We start from the raw sequence: 23,469 nt of genomic DNA, 5'->3' as shown, positions 1-23,469 counted from the left end.
GTTGCACAAAATGTATACAAAAAGTATGTTGTACATAAAATAAACAAATCTTCTGATCTCAGAATGACCACATGATTTACCCTGATCTCAGAATGACCACGACCACATGATATACCCTGATCTCAGAATGACCACATGATATACCCTGATCTCAGAATGACCACATGATATACCCTGATCTCAGAATGACCACATGATATACCCTGATCTCAGAATGACCACATGATATACCCACATGATATACCCTGATCTCAGAACAGCCTTATAGAATCCCACACCTAACCCATCAGGGCCTGAGGCTTTCCCATTAGAAAAGGAATTAATTGCCTCCAGAATTTCACAGAGAGTAAACGGTTCCTCTAATTCCTCTCTGGCACATTCATTACGTTTTGGAAAGTCCACCGCATCAAGGAAGTGCTGTCCTGTAATGTTCAGGTCTGAACAGTCGGACGAGTAAAGCTGCTTATAAAATTCAACAAAACGATGATTAATTTCTTTAGGATGTGTTACTAAAGTGCCATTCTGAGCTTTGATTTGATGGATGGCCCTACTAGCCTGCACACCTTTTAGTTTCCTGGCAAGAAGCTTATCTGCATATCTCCCAATTGTTTCTGTTTAAGTTTAATTAACAAATTAGAGACATGATCGCTCAAAATAGAGTTATATTCATATTTCAACTTAAGAATAGCGTTGAGGTCACTCTGAGCTTTAGATGAACGGGACGGGAAGTGTGGACTCTATCTCTGCCTTCTCCCTCCTCAAAGAGGATTCATATGCAATAATATGACCTCTTAACACTACTTTACATGTTTCCCACAGACAAGAGTCTGAAACATCCCAAACATTGGTGTAAACACTCAGACATGTAAGACTGAAACTGTTTATCCATTAATAATTGAGGATTAAAACGCCAACAATACTGCGCCTTTGGTAGTGACATTTTCAGACCCATAGAAACAGAAATCTAAATCTGATGGCACTTGGACTGAGTCACCCCCTGAATTAGTTTGGAGTCAATAATAAAGTAAGCAATACGTGTATAGGACCTTATGAACATGAGAAAAGAAAAGAATAATCACGAGCAGTCGGATTGAGTAATCTCCATATATCTACAAGATTCATGGATTTTATCAAATTATTTAAAACACCAACAGATTGAATAGGAACTTGTGAAGAATGACTATCCAAATTATCACATTAGTCGAGTTAGTATCTGGAATAAGCCCAAATAATTTTCTGAAAAAAGCAGGATCATCTAGATTTGGTCCATAAACGTTAATACATGTAATCGGGACATTATTAATGCATCCTGATACAATAATATATCTTCCCGCAGGGTCAGACACCACAGATTGCATTCGGAAAGGAATAGATTTCCTAAAAAGTATGGCTTTAGAGGAAAAGGAGGCTTGATAAACTCGTGAGATCCCATTTACCCTAAGCCACACCTGTTTGCTGGGTCTAATATGGGTTTCCTGAAGAACAGTCCCACAGAACCGAACCCAAAACCCAATCTCTTAAAAATGAATAAAGGCTGGTTTCTAAAGTACTTCTTCCTGCCTCTATGTATTAATGCTCATGGGTAGCCTAAATGGGTTCCAATCAGACCTTAATATTAAGTATTTTACTGTTATTTGTCAACAAGATTCAACTAGACATGTTCACCCGGCTAGACCCAATGTCTAGATCTGTTGTGGTATTTATGCAAATTAGCACATCTGTAATTAGATTATGCACCGTTTGTCCATGTTAACAAACAATTTAAAAAAACTTGTAATACATTTTTTGTTTGTCTTGATATAAGTAATCAACTCAGTCATTTTCATGGTGATATCTAAAGGTTACATTTTTGACCCTATTCATGTGAGAAAAATAATGCATAGGCGAATGAATAGGCGATATTTGGGTCTTTTTCGGAACTTTCCCCTAATGGGATTCTTCGGGGCTTGTTTTCCTTACTCAGGACATATGGCGGATACAAAATCAGTTGAGTTTGATTCTGTTGCAATTTGTTCACCCTTTTTTCCTAAAGCGCCTGGACTAAAGTTACGCTGAGTCATTCGACATGTTATCCACAAACTTCTTAGCCTCCTCAGGAGATTTCAATCCGGCCTCCCGTAACTTAGAGCTTTCCTGAGGGAACTGAAGGCTCGTCGCCGCGCGGACACCTCCAGAGTAACCTTTTACGATTTTCAGATATGGTTAATTCTCACCTTGGATTCTGGAGTCTTCCCGCCGACCGTGCTCGACTACACTTGTTCTTACTGAGGCTGTTGGCATTTTAACTTCACGAATTCGTTGATCTAGATGTATATTGAAATGCTTCTATATTGATTTGATAGCGACCGTGGCTAACTGAAATATGCTCGCTCTCTCGACTCTGTGTTTTTCTAACACTGTAACCTAGCAACCCTGCCCGAGAAGTAGCTAGGTGACGCAATGCGTGGCGGATCTCTGAGATGGTACAGGAGCATTTGTGATTAGTATATATAACGTATATATATATATATATATATATATATATATATATATATATATATATATATATATATATTATATTATTATATTATTATATTATTATTATTATAATTTTTTTTTAGAAAATGACCGATCGTTTCTCGAGATAAGACCCTTATTTCTCGACTGGGATCGTGTCGAGACTTTGAAGCTGCATTGAGACGGACATTTGAACCTTCTGTGAACATTAGTATAGCTGCTAGTTGGTTGCAATTGAAGTCCATTCTGTGTAGAAAAATCCTGCAATGTTTAGAAAGAAAGACATGGATATCTCATGGGGACATGGATATAGACATGGGGAGATTTTAACAAGATGGAGCCGGTGTTGGCTGGCCGTTGTAGCCATAGATATATTATATAGAGACTATGATGTCTATGGTTGTAGCAGTCGATTCTGTTCCCTACCGGAATTCCTGTTCCCCCTGAAGGAGTCGTGTCTGCTGACAGCGCATGCGTCAAAGCCTTAATAACCCTTAATAAATCAAAGCCTTAATAAACATTACATTGAAATCTGTAATAACGTTTTAAATTTGAAAAGAAATAGTCTGGATTGAATTGACAAATGGGGAAAAACTCGCTTCTAATAAAAATAAAAACATTTAAAAAACGCTTAAATTTCGGGGAAAAAAATACAATCCTTTTTTAAGCTTTTGGCTTCCCGTACATCCAGTTGTGCTTCTTGCTCGTATTCAGTTCTGATGGTACGCATGGTAACTCGGCAACTACGCATGATTTGTAGTATGATTGCGTAAAGGGAACAGGAATTCCAAAAGGGAACAGAATCGACTGCTTCACCGTCTGTTGTCCTCTTCGACGTTGCCGTTGGCATGTGTTAGTCTTTTACTTATTTCCTTTATCATCACAAATTGATGTTAAACTAACATGCTAATGCTAACCCTAACAGGAAGAGTGTCAGCAAGAGGAACAGTTCTTGCTAGCAGTGGCTAGCGCTATTAATACAGACGTGTTTTTGACACAGGTCATGTTACACATCTCAGAAACATGTTTGGTTTAAAACAGGCAATGCTGCAAAAAGTGCCTGACCTGAAGAGTTACTTTCTGCACTTTTTTTTTTTTTTTTTTTTTTACCATTTTTTACATGTTATACAAATTAAAGAATACCAGAAAAACAAACAATACAACAATAAAAAAATTTAAAAAAAGGATAAATAAATAAATAAGGGGGTTAGATAAACAAAACCAAGGAGACTTATTCATAGATGTATCATTACAGTGAGAACAATAATTATACACTATTCAGACTTGAGGAAATTCACGAAGGGCTGCCATACAGTTTGAAAATGGCGATGAGATTTGGACTCCAGGGAACGTATCCTCTCTAGTTGTATGATGTGAAACAATTCGCTTAGCAAAGCTTTAAATGATGGAGAGTCTGAAGATTTCCAGTTTACAAGTATTATTTTTTTTGCAAGAGTCATGCCCAACAATAAAGGTTGTTGCTGAGATTTTGGAAGAGTATTCAGTGTCTCAGAGGATCCAAGAATTGCGAGACCATGGTCTGGTTTAACCTCCTTTTGAAAAACTTTTGAAAAAAAATCAAATATAGCAGTCCAAAAATTAAACAGTTTGTGACAAAACCAAAACATGTGAGATAATGAGCCCTCCTCTGTTTTACATCTGTCGCACAATGGAGAAATGGAATTGTAGATTCTACTCAATCTCGTTTTAGAATAATGCAATCTATGGATTACTTTAAACTGAATCAATCTGTGTCTTACATTTATTGAGCAATCATGGATCCTACTAAGGCTGTCATTCCAGGTATCATCCGATACTTCCTCATCAAAATCCCTACTCCAGGCTTCTTTGATATGCTTGGTGTTCACAGGTAGTTGGAAACAATTAACATATCGTGAAACCAGATGCCTAGAGCTTGGATTAAACAAAAAAGTTCGCTCAAATGTACTAATCTCTGGTTTGTCAATAAATTGTGGAATAATTGTTTGAACATAATGTCTTACTTGTAAATATCGAAAGAGGTCAGACCTTGGAAGATTAAATACAGATTGCAATTGGTTAAAAGAAGCAAATTTACCATCTATATAAAGATCACCAATAGACATCAGACCTTTTCTTTTCCATTCAACAAAACCACTATCTAGCTGAGAAGGTTTAAACATATGATTGTTAGCGATGGGTGTAAAAACGGAGACGTCAGGTAATTTAAGATGTTTCCTTATGTGGTTTAAAATACGAATTGAATTTTTAATTATTAAATTGGTACCAATTAGTTTTGATGAGGGAGAAACTTTTGAAAAAAGTAAAACTGGGAGACATGATATTGTAAAAGAATACTTTCTGCACTTTTAATGTCAGTGTTTACATGCACAAATATACAAATGATATAATATTCTGTTCTTGTGAATCACTGACTTGAACTACTGAAATTGTCAAAATATGAAATATACCCCTTACTAATGTGTTTTTGTCATACTTCACTTAGCTGTCGAAGTGAATATCAGTATAAGTCAAAGTGAATAACAAGAAAGCAATTTATGAAGAATATTGTCATGCTTTATACCTATAAAGTTCCGTATCAATTACAAAGTATTGCTACTGACCTATAAAGCCCTAAATGGTTTAGCTCCCGTGTATTTAACGGAACTTCTATCGCCCTACAATCCATCGCGCTGTTTAAGATCACTAAATTCGAGGCTTCTGGTCATTCCTAGGATATCTAAGTCCACTAAAGGAGGGAGAGCTTTTTCACATTTAGCTCCTAAACTGTGGAATGGCCTTCCTGATATTGTTCGAGGCTCAGACTCGCTGTCCCAGTTTAAAACTAGATTAAAGACGCATCTCTTCAGCCAGGCATTCACATAATACTTACATTTTATACTACAGTTGAGACGACTCGACGCGGGCGATGTTTATGCCCTAAATCAATACATGATTAACTAACTGTATTTCTCTATGTACATTTCTGAAATGCACTTTCTGTAAAGCTGCTTTGAAACAATATGTATTGTGAAAAGCGCTATACAAATAAATTTGAATTGAATTGAATTGAATGCTTTACCGCTAAGGCAGGGCTGGTCATCACGGAAGATGGGCAGTGGACGTACAAACAAAGTTGCATAAATTGAATAGACACATTTCTACACCAGTGTTTTTCAACCCTTTTCTGTCTCTATGTCTTTAAAAATGACAGTTCACACCAAACCGGCCATAAAGCCTGCATGCAACCGCATATCTTCCCTAAACCGGCCATAAAGCCTGCATGCAACCGCATATCTTCCCTAAACCGGCCATAAAGCCTGCATGCAACCGCATATCTTCCCTAAACCGGCCATAAAGCCTGCATGCAACCGCATATCTTCCCTAAACCGGCCATAAAGCCTGCATGCAACCGCATATCTTCCCTAAACCGGCCATAAAGCCTGCATGCAACCGCATATCTTCCCTAAACCGGCCATAAAGCCTGCATGCAACCGCATATCTTCCCTAAACCGGCCATAAAGCCTGCATGCAACCGCATATCTTCCCTAAACCGGCCATAAAGCCTGCATGCAACCGCATATCTTCCCTAAACCGGCCATAAAGCCTGCATGCAACCGCATATCTTCCCTATGTAATAGCAATTTTTTATCTCACTGGGAAAAACAGCATCACAGGGTTAAGGAACACTCAAAAGGCAAAATTGTAATAAAGAAGAAAAGGCTTTTATTCTTTGAGGAATCTTTTCGCAACCGCAGCCACCCAGATGTGAAACAGAAAGCCTACTGACATAATAAAACTGAGACATTTTATACAGGTTTCTGACATTCTTGACTCCTCCTTTCCCTAGTCTCTGTAAATTTCCTTAAAGACATCTAGTATGGACTGGTTCTACCCCCCCCCCTGGGCAGGTTATGCTGTTCTTTGTCCCTGAGAAGCCAAAAGGCCTTCATTTACAATCTAAATGACCTCCTGCTTTCCTCAGGAGGGGGCCTGGGACCCTACTATATGACATCCTGTATTCTTCGACTAAGATTCTTTCTCGTGCCTAGGTGTTTGTTATCTCCCCGGGCTATCTGGTTTCTCTTTCCTACCCCCAATTCAGCTGTTAGAAATGCTTTTACACACACTCAAATGAAATCAACAAGTTTTAAATGAATGGACACAAGAACAATGAATTTTTCATTAACATCTCCCCCCTGTTTATCATTCTCTGATAACCAATAAAATAATAAAAATTCATTTCTATTTTCTAAAATCAATCAAACCCATTTTACTATTAAATCTTTAAGAATAGAATTAATTCAAGTCTTAATTCAAGAACAGTTATACCCTTCATGTATATCAATACTAAGCCCTAATTTGATTCAATCAAATAAAATCGCAAAACTTTTCTTCAACCATTAATTGGTCAACATCTCGTTGCCTCATGGACGTTCCATCTTCACCAATACCGCTTGTCTTGTCGTCTCTTTGGTGTGACCTGTGAAATTTTCAACCTGAAACATATCACCGGATAATTTCTTGCTCATTGAATAGCACTCAGGGTCCTTGTTCCCCTGAAAAACATTCAACCCATGTTGTTCATGTTAACAAAACAATACAGAATCAGTTCTGTTTGGTTCAATCCATCCTGACATCCTGCAAAATGAAAATTTTAAGTTAGGCATTACACAGGGTTAGGCACTGTTTCTTCACTTTGCTCATGCCATGCGCAAAAGTCTGCATCTTCTGTAAAGAAAAACAAATGTTGAGGTTATTGTCACATAGTTTTCTTTTGTCTGCTGTGCTGCCACATCTGCTCCGGCGTTTCCTGTCAAAACAATTCTTGTTATTAGCACACTTAAAATACAAACAATACACACAATTAAACCCAATGTCCTCCCAACATTTATCTTCCCACCTGTGCGATGGCTTTCAGCAAATGTGAACCCCTTAGTAAACCAGATCTAGCTGGTTAATACAAATAAAGTTCTTCAAATAAACCCCTCCTGGACTTTTACTGTCCTCATATACCGATGAGGTCAAAGCTAGATAACCTCTCAGCCTGCTGTGAAGACAATGGGTTTAGCCCTTCCCCCCTGGATTTACTGTTTTTCCCACCTGTGAGGCCGAAATGTCTTTGTTTGTGGCCTGAATACAAATTATCCATACTAAAAAGTTCAAAGACTCATCTGACCACTTGTTTTACTGTGCGTTCTCTTGTTCCCGCCATGAGCATATTCATCCTCCTCTTGATGCCCAACACCCATCTCGTGCATAAATCTAACATAATAAAATTCTCTTACTTTTATCAGACGCTTTTATCCAAAGCGACTTACATTTCAAGGTACACATTTACATTCTTATCAATTCTTGCTTTCCCTCGGAAATTGAACCCATGACTTTGGCGTTACAAGCGCTAACGCTCTACTGTTTGAGCTATAGAAAACTGCAATATTTGTTCATATTTATTTGGTGACATTTGTTTGGATAAAGTTTGCTAACCCAAACGTTGTCCTTAAGCCAAATTTCTTTTAGACATCTTTCTCTGCCTCTGAAATAAAAATATTACTTAAAACCACAATTTCATCTTCTTATCAAATTGTTTTAAGGCAATGGCCCCTAAACCCTATTGTTTGGTCTCTTAATCAGCTGTCATCTACGAACATTCTCCAGGTCATCAATTGGTCAGGTCAGGTCGTGTACACTTTGTCAACGTCACTACACTTCGTCAACGTCAGTCGAATAACAATCTTCCCCTTTTTACAATACATAACTGTTAAGGGCTCTCTGGATAATCTGATATTTACTTAGCCTACTGTACGTGTTTGTTGCTGTCAAATTTATAACTTTTTCTCAACACATGACTGACGGCTATCTACGACTTCACAATTCTAATTTATCAATACTTAAACCTGTCCAGAAAGTAATTCAAATCTACTGCACATCATGAATGACCAAAATAATAATTAACAGACAGAGCTCGATGATCAATCAACTTAAAGCTCATCCTGTTCTGTGTTGCCTTCTCATCAGATTGACTCACAATCCTCAGCTTACTTTTCAAATTTGTCATTCGCCTTAACCCATCTATAATGCTAAAACACTCTTTCCAGAGGTTAATGACAAATTTATACACACTATTCAGACAGAATAGTTGTCCTAAACTAACACATACTGCACAAACATGAATTAACACTCACACTCATCCCTGACTATGAACTGCTCATATTTCTTATTCATATCTTTTCTCTAAAAAGATTTAAATTTTAAATGACATTTTAACCTTACATTTTCCTGTATCTTTTACCTAATGTTTTTATGGCCTCTTAACCAGTTTCAAAGCATGTCTGTTCATTATCCATCTGATTTTAGAAAAGTCAGCTGGATTGTTTTGGTGCATTATCTTATTTTGCTCCAGCTTTCTTTGGCTGACTGATAACAGAAAGACAGACAGAGTACCATCCTCTTCCTCCACTCAAGCAGTCTCTTTCTCTCTCATTATAAGCAAATAATCTTTTCAACAGCCTCCTAGGACTGTAACTAAAATAATCATAGTCATATTCAATCGTTCTATGATCTTTTCTAAGGTTATCTTTAGTTTAAATACTCAATTTACCTAACCTTTGTTTTCCAGAAAATTCTCTTGACTCATCACAAGCTGTTCTCATCTTTAGCCACCACCATGTCTAATGACCTTCAGGAGTTAAAAACTAGTTCAATATCAAACATTTTTCTTTGCCCATAAGGCAACCAACATCATGTTCCTTATGTCACATCTTTGATCTTCTGTTAAAACAGAACGGTCAAATTTTTAAGGTGACAAGCTATTCGAAGTCCCCGTAATCAAGATGGTTGTTGGTTGTGCTCTGTGATTCTATTTACATATTACTGAGATTGGATGTAATTGTCTCTATATGATAATTAAGCTCTTTTAAGTGAAGGAACATTTTGATATATATATATTGGAGTGGAAGTTGTAGGGAACAGACCCCTCTTTGATGCTCTTGGCCCCAAGTAGCATCACAACCACTCCCTTCTTGTAGGTAACACCTCCCGAACCTGGTGGGCAGGTGCCCCAGTGGCGGCAATAATCCCTGCCTTAGGTTGTTCCCATCTATGGCCATCAGAGAATCTTACCCGTCTTTGGGATCTACGCCTCCTGCACACTGAGTTATGGCTCTACTTCACTTGAGCAAAATTATCATAGTTTGTGGTAATGAAATATTTTTTTTTTTTTTTTTTTTTTTTTTAATCGAGGTAATCAAGAACCATCATATCCACTTGGAACATTTAATATTGACATTCAGTGTACTGTTACTTCTGTAGCCGGAGCCATCGGCCCTGTTTTATGGTGGAGGCTAAAATCAGACAAAGAAGCGGTCCTAAAATAAACTAGTCAAAAATGTCACTTCTATCATTTAAGGTCTGCATTATTATTTTAAAGACTTCTTTAAAATCATTCAGTTTTACTTTTAAAACATTTACAAATTGTCCTCTAAATTTGTCAAATCTGAACTGCCTGTAGCATGATTTGTTTTAGCTTTTTCCGCATCTATGAATCTGTTCAACTGAAACACTGTGCTTTACACAGCCTCAGACAACAGTTTTCAGCTGATATTGAATGAGAGAGAGACTCTTGAGGCATTCAGGACTGGTACACTGCATTCTCATAAACCTTTAACTTCAGACTTTATCTGCCATCTTTTCTTTAACTGTAGCCCATCTTAAGGCATCTTTTCCATAAATTACATGTATTGTAATTTAGACATTACAAATATCCACTCCGAATGAGTCTCTGTTGCACTGAAACTGTGGCAGTTTCAGTTACAGCACATGCCAGATTTAGATAAGCAAACCTGTTTTGGCCAAATCACATTCTTATCTTTTAAAATCAACATTAACAAGCCTTTGTTTAATCAAATGCCTTTTACACATTTTACATTTAGCAACTGTTAATCCTGTAACACTGCTTCTGTTTATTTTATCTTAAAGAAATAATAATTATTCTAGTTCTTAATAACGTTTCAAATTTCATTTCAATTTTATTTTCAATTACCATAATTTAATACCCGACTTCAATGTTTTCTCTAGGAGTTTATCAATCTGCTTCTATGGTTCATACTAACTTTTGAGGCTGCGCTCTCTGCTTGTCATACATTTTATGATTATCACTATAAATCATTCGTTAGATTTGTCTCTCTATATCATCTAAAACCTTATCAAAGCGTTTCATTCAAAACACAATCATCCTTTTAGTGATCGGTACTTTTAAAATATTTTGCAACTCATTTAGCTCATCTGTAATTTTACGTCAACCGGTACTTTTTATAGTTCTTTTCCTTTCAAAAGGAATTCCTTACACTTAATATCTTTCTTAACAACTTTCAAAAGTTCCATCTATCAACTTTCTTTTCTCCTTCATTTACTTTTACAGTCATACAGTGGGCATTTACAGTCACTGAATGACCCAGCTGACTGCAATAAAACACTCTCTGTTATTCTGCCTTTTATCTTTCTAACATCTCCACCCTACTTTACGCCCCTGAAGCAGAGCGTTCCTATTCAGGAAATGCAAACAGAGCCACTGATAAGTTCTCTGCATTTTCCCCCACTGTCCCAGCTGCAAATTCAATTACAACAGCCGAATCACAATCTTCATCATATTAACACTGATCTACTTTCTAACTCATATTAACACAGACTTTTCTTTAAATTTGTGTTATTTTGGCACTTTCTTTGTTTGGAGCCAATTAAGTTATTGTTTATCTTTCCAATCACAATCAAACTTTTACAAAACATCATCTGCAAATCTCTTCAGAGCATGAGCAGAACTGCTTATAGCATTTGCTCTCTATTATCTCACTATTTATCAGGACTGTTCAGTTACTCTTCATACAGTATTAAAACTTTAACGTGTCATTAATTTCATTAACACTGGTTTGATAGCTTATTCAAATGATTAGTATGCAGATTCAACTTAATATTATCATTATTCAGTCCCACTTATCTCTACTGTTCCACAGAAAACACAAGATTCTCTAAATCTTCTCAGTCTCTAAATTACACAGACAGCTATCTTAGCCGCTTGCACCTTCAACTCTTGTTACAAAAATATGGCAATCTATTCTTCAATACCCTTGTTTTCATAACATTAATACAATAAAGCATTCACATCGTCATTATTGGCAGAACATTAATTTTCATAAGCGACACGGAAAATCTAAATATTCTAAACGGGTTTCACAAAGTTTCTGATTAACTTTAGTCACACGTTTCTGGGGAAATTATCTCCAACCCATAATTTCCTTTATAAAACAATATATTTCCTTAAATGGCTTAATATCAACAAAATATCCAATCTCTGGACATTTTCTAATTTGATATTATCATCAACAACACATACAAAACAAGTATACATTTAACATTCAGAAGCTGGTTTGAACAAGCAAGCGCTGTTGCTGTATTCCCAGCATAGCTGGACCCTTTAGGTTCAAAAGACAATCGTTTTACTTAATGAAACATTCCTTATCCTTATATCATGCCAATCCCTGTTAATCATACTCAACGCCCCATTTCCATCTAAAACTCACCTTTCGTACCATTTCAACTTAATTTGACTTAATCAGGCGTTCATAAATAGTTCCATGAACTCTATCGTTCCCTACATGTCAGTTCCTTCTGCATGTGCTCAATCCAACAATTCACTGTTTCCATCAGGAAAAAAAACATCCTATCTTCCCCTACATGTCAGTTCCTTCTGCATCGACTCTGTTCTCTTTTATCTGCTTCTTTCCCATCCAACAATTCACTGTCCGTTCACAGTTTTACACTCATGAACAAACTTCAACAACCCTTTCTGACTAGTAACGGATAAGTTAGCATTTCAGAAAACCCTGTAGACTACTTTGTACAATCTCATATGCTCATCATTCACAACACTGCTCAAATTATCAGTCATTGCTTTGCTCAAAGTTTCATCAGCCACACATAAAGATCCTTTACACACGTTTAACACACACACAACAACCATTCTGTTTTCCCTCGTTCTTTTCTATTGATTCTTTTACAACATTGAGTCTTATCTTACTCAAGGTTCCCGCCTCGGGGAAATACATTTACATTTACCACCATCATTATTTCTCTTTTAACAGAAAATTGGTGTATAAAAATGATCTACTTTACTGTTAGATGACCCCATTTTGGCTGAATCTCCCTTCTGGATTTCACAATTTCGACACGTGTCTTACAGTATCTGTCAAACGTCTTCAACAGACCCGATCTTTCCCTTACCCCAAGATCGGTCGGGTGGTTTGTAATTACGTTTCACTCAAAAACTTCCTATAAGCACTTTCCAGCGCTCGATTAATTCTGATTTGACGTGGCTCTTCCGTCCACCTAAATCGGTTACTAGCACTTTTGAGTAAAACTAATTAATCAATAACTGCGATTCCCCTGAATCTGTGATTCCCCTGAATCTGTGATTCCCCTGAATCACCTGTGGGCTTTCCGTCCACCAACGAGCTAAGTGGGGTAGAAACTGATTCGAATTCCTCAGATCAATTCCCTTACCCCCAAAAAAATTGTGATTCCCCTGAATCAACTTTCGCCCGTACCAAAAAGCAAAACTCAGCCAATATGGTTCACGTTCACTCACAATTATCAAATTACACTCAACTTCAATAAAACAATTTGCCGTGTCTTACCCAGATGCTTTTTTTCTGTTTCTCCCGCAATCCGCGGATTCTTTATTGTCCTGGTGGGAGCTTCCTTCACTGGCCCTGAATGCGGAATTGCTCTCTCTCCCGTAATCTGTTGAGTTTCTATCCCAAACTGTCGAGGTATGAGACGGCTGCCTAGGTGCTGCCGAGGTTGTGCACTTTCCCGTCAAATCCGTTCTCAGGACCAGGAGAAGAAGCGTCCGCACAGGATCCCTCTTCTTGACACCAGCTGTAATAGCAATTTTTTATCTCACTGGGAAAAACAGCATCACAGGGTTAAGGAACACTCAAAAGGCAAAATTGTAATAAAGAAGAAAAGGCTTTTATTCTTTGAGGAATCTTTTCGCAACCGCAGCCACCCAGATGTGAAACAGAAAGCCTACTGACATAATAAAACTGAGACATTTTATACAGGTTTCTGACATTCTTGACTCCTCCTTTCCCTAGTCTCTGTAAATTTCCTTAAAGACATCTAGTATGGACTGGTTCTACCCCCCCCCCTGGGCAGGTTATGCTGTTCTTTGTCCCTGAGAAGCCAAAAGGCCTTCATTTACAATCTAAATGACCTCCTGCTTTCCTCAGGAGGGGGCCTGGGACCCTACTATATGACATCCTGTATTCTTCGACTAAGATTCTTTCTCGTGCCTAGGTGTTTGTTATCTCCCCGGGCTATCTGGTTTCTCTTTCCTACCCCCAATTCAGCTGTTAGAAATGCTTTTACACACACTCAAATGAAATCAACAAGTTTTAAATGAATGGACACAAGAACAATGAATTTTTCATTAACACCTAAACCGGCCATAAAGCCTGCACGCAACCGCATATCTTCCCTAAACCGTCCATAAAGCCTGCACGCAACCGCATATCTTCCCTAAACCGTCCATAAAGCCTGCATGCAACCGCATATCTTCCCTAAACCGCATATCTTCCCTAAACCGGCCATAAAGCCTGCATGCAACCGCATATCTTCCCTAAACCGCATATCTTCCCTAAACCGGCCATAAAGCCTGCATGCAACCGCATATCTTCCCTAAACCGCATATCTTCCCTAAACCGGCCATAAAGCCTGCATGCAACCGCATATCTTCCCTAAACCGGCCATAAAGCCTGCACGCAACCGCATATCTTCCCTAAACCGGCCATAAAGCCTGCACGCAACCGCATATCTTCCCTAAACCTTCCATAAAGCCTGCATGCAACCGCATATCTTCCCTAAACCGGCCATAAAGCCTGCATGCAACCGCATATCTTCCCTAAACCGGCCATAAAGCCTGCATGCAACCGCATATCTTCCCTAAACCGGCCATAAAGCCTGCACGCAACCGCATATCTTCCCTAAACCTTCCATAAAGCCTGCATGCAACCGCATATCTTCCCTAAACCGGCCATAAAGCCTGCACGCAACCGCATATCTTCCCTAAACCGGCCATAAAGCCCGCATGCAACCGCATATCTTCCCTAAACCGTCCATAAAGCCTGCATGCAACCGCATATCTTCCCTAAACCGGCCATAAAGCCCGCATGCAACCGCATATCTTCCCTAAACCGGCCATAAAGCCTGCATGCAACCGCATATCTTCCCTAAACCGGCCATAAAGCCTGCATGCAACCGCATATCTTCCCTAAACCGGCCATAAAGCCTGCATGCAACCGCATATCTTCCCTAAACCATAAAGCCTGCATGCAACCGCATATCTTCCCTAAACCATCCATAAAGCCTGCATGCAACCGCATATCTTCCCTAAACCGGCCATAAAGCCTGCATGCAACCGCATATCTTCCCTAAACCGGCCATAAAGCCTGCATGCAACCGCATATCTTCCTTAAACCATAAAGCCTGCATGCAACCGCATATCTTCCCTAAACCATCCATAAAGCCTGCATGCAACCGCATATCTTCCCTAAACCGGCCATAAAGCCTGCACGCAACCGCATATCTTCCTTAAACCGGCCATAAAGCCTGCACGCAACCGCATATCTTCCCTAAACCATCCATAAAGCCTGCATGCAACCGCATATCTTCCCTAAACCGGCCATAAAGCCTGCACGCAACCGCATATCTTCCCTAAACCGGCCATAAAGCCTGCACGCAACCGCATATCTTCCCTAAACCGGCCATAAAGCCTGCACGCAACCGCATATCTTCCCTAAACCGGCCATAAAGCCTGCACGCAACCGCATATCTTCCCTAAACCGGCCATAAAGCCTGCACGCAACCGCATATCTTCCCTAAACCGGCCATAAAGCCTGCATGCAACCGCATATCTTCCCTAAACCGGCCATAAAGCCTGCACGCAACCGCATATCTTCCCTAAACCTTCCATAAAGCCTGCACGCAACCGCATATCTTCCCTAAACCGGCCATAAAGCCTGCACGCAACCGCATATCTTCCCTAAACCGGCCATAAAGCCTGCACGCAACCGCATATCTTCCCTAAACCGTCCATAAAGCCTGCATGCAACCGCATATCTTCCCTAAACCTTCCATAAAGCCTGCACGCAACCGCATATCTTCCCTAAACCGGCCATAAAGCCTGCACGCAACCGCATATCTTCCCTAAACCGGCCATAAAGCCTGCACGCAACCGCATATCTTCCCTAAACCGGCCATAAAGCCCGCATGCAACCGCATATCTTCCCTAAACCGGCCATAAAGCCTGCATGCAACCGCATATCTTCCCTAAACCGGCCATAAAGCCTGCATGCAACCGCATATCTTCCCTAAACCGGCCATAAAGCCTGCATGCAACCGCATATCTTCCCTAAACCATAAAGCCTGCATGCAACCGCATATCTTCCCTAAACCATCCATAAAGCCTGCATGCAACCGCATATCTTCCCTAAACCGGCCATAAAGCCTGCATGCAACCGCATATCTTCCCTAAACCGGCCATAAAGCCTGCATGCAACCGCATATCTTCCTTAAACCATAAAGCCTGCATGCAACCGCATATCTTCCCTAAACCATCCATAAAGCCTGCATGCAACCGCATATCTTCCCTAAACCGGCCATAAAGCCTGCACGCAACCGCATATCTTCCTTAAACCGGCCATAAAGCCTGCACGCAACCGCATATCTTCCCTAAACCATCCATAAAGCCTGCATGCAACCGCATATCTTCCCTAAACCGGCCATAAAGCCTGCACGCAACCGCATATCTTCCCTAAACCGGCCATAAAGCCTGCACGCAACCGCATATCTTCCCTAAACCGGCCATAAAGCCTGCACGCAACCGCATATCTTCCCTAAACCGGCCATAAAGCCTGCACGCAACCGCATATCTTCCCTAAACCGGCCATAAAGCCTGCACGCAACCGCATATCTTCCCTAAACCGGCCATAAAGCCTGCATGCAACCGCATATCTTCCCTAAACCGGCCATAAAGCCTGCACGCAACCGCATATCTTCCCTAAACCTTCCATAAAGCCTGCACGCAACCGCATATCTTCCCTAAACCGGCCATAAAGCCTGCACGCAACCGCATATCTTCCCTAAACCGGCCATAAAGCCTGCACGCAACCGCATATCTTCCCTAAACCGCCCATAAAGCCTGCATGCAACCGCATATCTTCCCTAAACCTTCCATAAAGCCTGCACGCAACCGCATATCTTCCCTAAACCGGCCATAAAGCCTGCACGCAACCGCATATCTTCCCTAAACCGGCCATAAAGCCTGCACGCAACCGCATATCTTCCCTAAACGGCCATAAAGCCTGCACGCAACCGCATATCTTCCCTAAACCGTCCATAAAGCCTGCATGCAACCGCATATCTTCCCTAAACCTTCCATAAAGCCTGCACGCAACCGCATATCTTCCCTAAACCGGCCATAAAGCCTGCACGCAACCGCATATCTTCCCTAAACCGGCCATAAAGCCTGCACGCAACCGCATATCTTCCCTAAACCGGCCAGAATTACCGTCTGTGTTTCATGTCAGGCCAGTACATGTCCTACAGTCACAGCGATTATGGCCACTTTCATACTCGATATCACACATACAACTTGTAGGGGATTTTTGCATTATATATGAATACTGTATAAACTCTTATATGAGTTTTACATGACAAAAGTATGCAATGGTGTACGTAAATAACTGATATTCATACACAAATCATTTAAAGTTCTTATATTGAATCATATGCTTGTCAAATTAAAGTTTTTATTCACATTTTGTGTCATTTGTTTGTGTGTTTCATACAGATTTCATGGTTTGGTGACCAGCATCACTCATATGCAGTTGGCAGATGTGCCAGTTGTACAGTGCAGAAGCCGTGATGGATATCTCTGAGCTTGATGAGGAATGATGATTCTCCAGCTTTGACATTGTGAGACCGTGTATTTACAGTAATTGTGAACTGTCTGGGCCTGTTGTTTGTGAACAAATCGTAACATATTATTGCAAATGAACAAAGTTGAGTCAAATATGTTTCTAGAACAGTGATTCAAATGTTCAAAATTGGCTGGAATATATTTGTGTATACGTGACATGAACTCTGGTGTTGATGCACTCTAAAAACTTTTAATATGATTTACTACATTTGTTTGGTGAAACATTTTTACACTTAAAATATTGATCACATTTTAAAGCAGTGAAATCACAAATCACATACAGTGTATGAACTGAGTAAATATAAGTAGATCTGAGTAACTGCATTTGGTACATTAACAAATAAAATTGAGTAGAACTAATTGGGGGAAAACATTTAAAAACAAATATTTATGAGTAATATTAACTGTGTTTATATATGAGTAATATTACGTTTTTTTATTTCCTCTAAACCTTTGTAAAAATATTCATACAACCACCGGTATAACTGCATGACACTGGCCTTTATTGTCGATGAGTACAGTGTAACAAGTTAGCTCAAAGGGGAAATATTAATAATAACTCATCATTTTCAGTTATGATTAATTATTCATATTTGGGTCAGTTAATTGGATTAACTTGAGGTAGCTAAATTAATATTATAATCAATTAATCAGTTCCAACAAACTCTTATGATTATTCATTTATTCTAAGAAAAGTGTATCTTTCATGGCCAGCGAAAGATAATTATATCTTAGCGTGTACGCCGCTTACATCGGTGACCAGGTCAAGATCGTTAAAGGGACTTCGTTGCAAGCAGAGAATCAGAACCAAATACATGTTGTGCACAAGTTTTATTACTAAATCACAAACATAACTAAACAAACACATACATACACGTCTATGTCAAGTCAAGTCAAGTCAAGTATATTTGTATAGCGCTTTTCACAATACAGATTGTATCAAAGCAGCTTAACAGTATTAAATTAAAATAATACAACAAGGTTTGTTTCTAGTGGAATTTATTGATTGATAAAATCAAATTAAATATCCCCAGAATATCCCCAACTGAGCAAGCCAAAGGCAACAGTGGCAAGGAACCGAAAAACTCCATCTTATGTCAGAGGGTGGGGGAGGGGGGCATTGTTTTAATTGAGTAAAAATGTATTAATAATATTTTATTTAAGTAATATTTGAAACAGATTAGTTTAATTATCCATTCTCAAATATTGTGATGGAAATATATTAGCTAGCCTAAGTGTATTTTAAATAAATAATTGGTTAATCAAATACTAAATTATTTTCGTGAAAAACTTCAATATAACTGTAAATTTCAGACAAAATTAATTGTTGGATTTTTAGTCAATTATTTCGGTATGTTCAACTCAAACTATCAAGTAAATGATATTCAGAGATTTTATTAAGTGAATAAAGTAAATTATTACTGTGATATTTACTAAGCCACTGAATATTTTTAGAGTGTATGCATAAGAATCTCACACACACACACACACACACACACACACACACACACACACACACACACACACACACATAGGCTAAATCTCACACTCAGAGACTGAATCTCTCACACACACACACACACACACACACACACACACACACACACACACACACACACACACACACACACACACACACACACAGGCTAAATCTCACACTCAGAGGCTGAATCTCACACACACACACACACACACACACACACACACACACACACACACACATAGGCTAAATCTCGCACTCAGAGACTGAATCTCTCACACACACACACACACACACACACACACACACACACACACACACACACACACACACATAGGCTAAATCTCACACTCAAAGGCTGAATCTCACACACACACACACACACACACACACACACACATATGCTAAATCTCACACTCAGAGACTGAATCTCTCACACACACACACACACACACACACACACACACACACACACATAGGCTAAATCTCACACTCAGAGACTGAATCTCTCTCACACACACACACACACACACACACACACACACACACACATAGGCTGAATCTCACACACACACACACACACACACACACACACACACACACATAGGCTGAATCTCTCACACACACACACACACACACACACACACACATAGGCTAAATCTCGCACTCAGAGACTGAATCTCACACACACACACACACACACACACACACACACACACACACACACACACACACACACATAGGCTGAATCTCTCACACACACACACACACACACACACACACACATAGGCTAAATCTCACACTCAAAGGCTGAATCACACACACACACACACACACACACACACATAGGCTAAATCTCACACTCAGAGGCTGAATCTCTCACACACACACACACACACACACACACACACACACACACACACACACACACACACACACACACATAGGCTGAATCTCACACACACACACACACACACACACACACACACACACACACACACACACACATAGGCTGAATCTCACACACACACACACACACACACACACACATAGGCTGAATCTCTCACACACACTCAAAGGCTGAATCTCACACACACACACACACACACACACACACACACACACACACACACACATAGGCTGAATCTCTCACACACACACACACACACACACACACAGGCTAAATCTCACACACACACACACACATAGGCTGAATCTCACACACACACACACACACACACACACACACACAGGCTGAATCTCTCACACACACACATAGGCTGAATCTCACACACACACACACACACACACACATAGGCTGAATCTCTCACACACACTCAAAGGCTGAATCTCACACACACACACACACACACACACACACACACACACACATAGGCTAAATCTCACACTCAGAGACTGAATCTCTCACACACACACACACACACACACACACACACACATAGGCTAAATCTCACACTCAGAGGCTGAATCTCTCACACACACACACACACACACACACACACACACACACACACACACACACATAGGCTGAATCTCACACACACACACACACACACACACACACACACACACACACACACATAGCCTGAATCTCTCTCACACACACACACACACACACACACACACACACACACACACACACACACACACACACAGGCTAAATCTCACACACACACACACACACACACACACACACACACATAGGCTGAATCTCACACACACACACACACACACACACACACACAGGCTGAATCTCTCTCACACACACATAGGCTGAATCTCTCACACACACACACACACACACACACACACACACATAGGCTGAATCTCTCACACACACTCAAAGGCTGAATCTCACACACACACACACACACACACACACACACACACACACACACACACACACACACACACACACACACACACATAGGCTAAATCTCACACTCAGAGACTGAATCTCACACACACACACACACACACACACACACACACATAGGCTAAATCTCACACTCAGAGGCTGAATCTCTCTCACACACACACACACACACACACACACACACACATAGGCTGAATCTCACACACACACACACACACACACACACACACACACACAGGCTGAATCTCACACACACACACACACACACACACACACACATAGGCTGAATCTCACACACACACACACACACACACACACACACACACACACACACACACACACACACATAGGCTAAATCTCACACTCAGAGACTGAATCTCTCACACACACACACACACACACACACACACACACACACACACACACACATAGGCTAAATCTCACACTCAAAGGCTGAATCTCACACACACACACACACACACACACACACACACACACACACACATAGGCTAAATCTCACACTCAGAGGCTGAATCTCTCACACACACACACACACACACACACACACACACACACACACACACACACACATAGGCTGAATCTCACACACACACACACACACACACACACACACACACACACACACACACACACACACACACATAGGCTGAATCTCTCTCTCACACACACACACACACACACACACACACACACACACACACAGGCTAAATCTCACACACACACATAGGCTGAATCTCACACACACACACACACACACACACACACACACACAGGCTGAATCTCTCACACACACACACACATAGGCTGAATCTCACACACACACACACACACACACACACACACACACACACACACACACACACACACACACATAGGCTGAATCTCTCACACACACTCAAAGGCTGAATCTCACACACACACACACACACACACACACACACACACACACACACACATAGGCTAAATCTCACACTCAGAGACTGAATCTCTCTCTCACACACACACACACACACACATAGGCTGAATCTCTCACACACACTCAAAGGCTGAATCACACACACACACACACACACACACACACACACACACACACACACACACACACACACACACACAGGCTAAATCTCACACTCAGAGACTGAATCTCTCTCTCACACACACACACACACACACACACACACATAGGCTAAATCTCACACTCAGAGACTGAATCTCTCTCTCACACACACACACACACACACACACACACACACACACACACACACACACACACACACACACACACACATAGGCTGAATCTCTCACACACACTCAAAGGCTGAATCTCACACACACACACACACACACACACACACACACATAGGCTAAATCTCACACTCAGAGACTGAATCTCTCTCACACACACACACACACACACACACACACACACACATAGGCTGAATCTCACACACACACACACACACACACACACACACACACACACACACACACACACACACACAGGCTGAATCTCTCACACACACACACATAGGCTGAATCTCACACACACACACACACACACACACACATAGGCTGAATCTCTCACACACACTCAAAGGCTGAATCTCACACACACACACACACACACACACACACACACACACACACATAGGCTAAATCTCACACTCAAAGGCTGAATCTCACACACACACACACACACACACACACACACACACATATGCTAAATCTCACACTCAGAGACTGAATCTCACACACACACACACACACACACACACACACACACACACACACACACACACATATGCTAAATCTCACACTCAGAGACTGAATCTCTCACACACACACACACACACACACACACATAGGCTGAATCTCTCACACACACACACACACACACACACACACACACACACATAGGCTAAATCTCGCACTCAGAGACTGAATCTCACACACACACACACACACACACACACACACACACACACACACACACACACACATAGGCTGAATCTCTCACACACACACACACACACACACACACACACACACATAGGCTAAATCTCACACTCAAAGGCTGAATCACACACACACACACACACACACACACACATAGGCTAAATCTCACACTCAGAGGCTGAATCTCTCACACACACACACACACACACACACACACACACACACACACACACACACACACACACACACACATAGGCTGAATCTCACACACACACACACACACACACACACACACACACACACACACATAGGCTGAATCTCACACACACACACACACACACACACACACATAGGCTGAATCTCTCACACACACTCAAAGGCTGAATCTCACACACACACACACACACACACACACACACACACACACACACACACACACACACATAGGCTGAATCTCTCACACACACACACACACACACACACACAGGCTAAATCTCACACACACACACACACATAGGCTGAATCTCACACACACACACACACACACACACACAGGCTGAATCTCTCACACACACACATAGGCTGAATCTCACACACACACACACA

The sequence above is a fragment of the Rutilus rutilus genome (genome assembly GCF_951802725.1).
Source record: "Rutilus rutilus genome assembly, chromosome: 20".
Lineage (NCBI taxonomy): Eukaryota > Metazoa > Chordata > Actinopteri > Cypriniformes > Leuciscidae > Rutilus > Rutilus rutilus.
The sequence above is the reverse complement of the archived record's forward strand: the minus strand, read 5'-3'. Positions refer to the sequence as shown.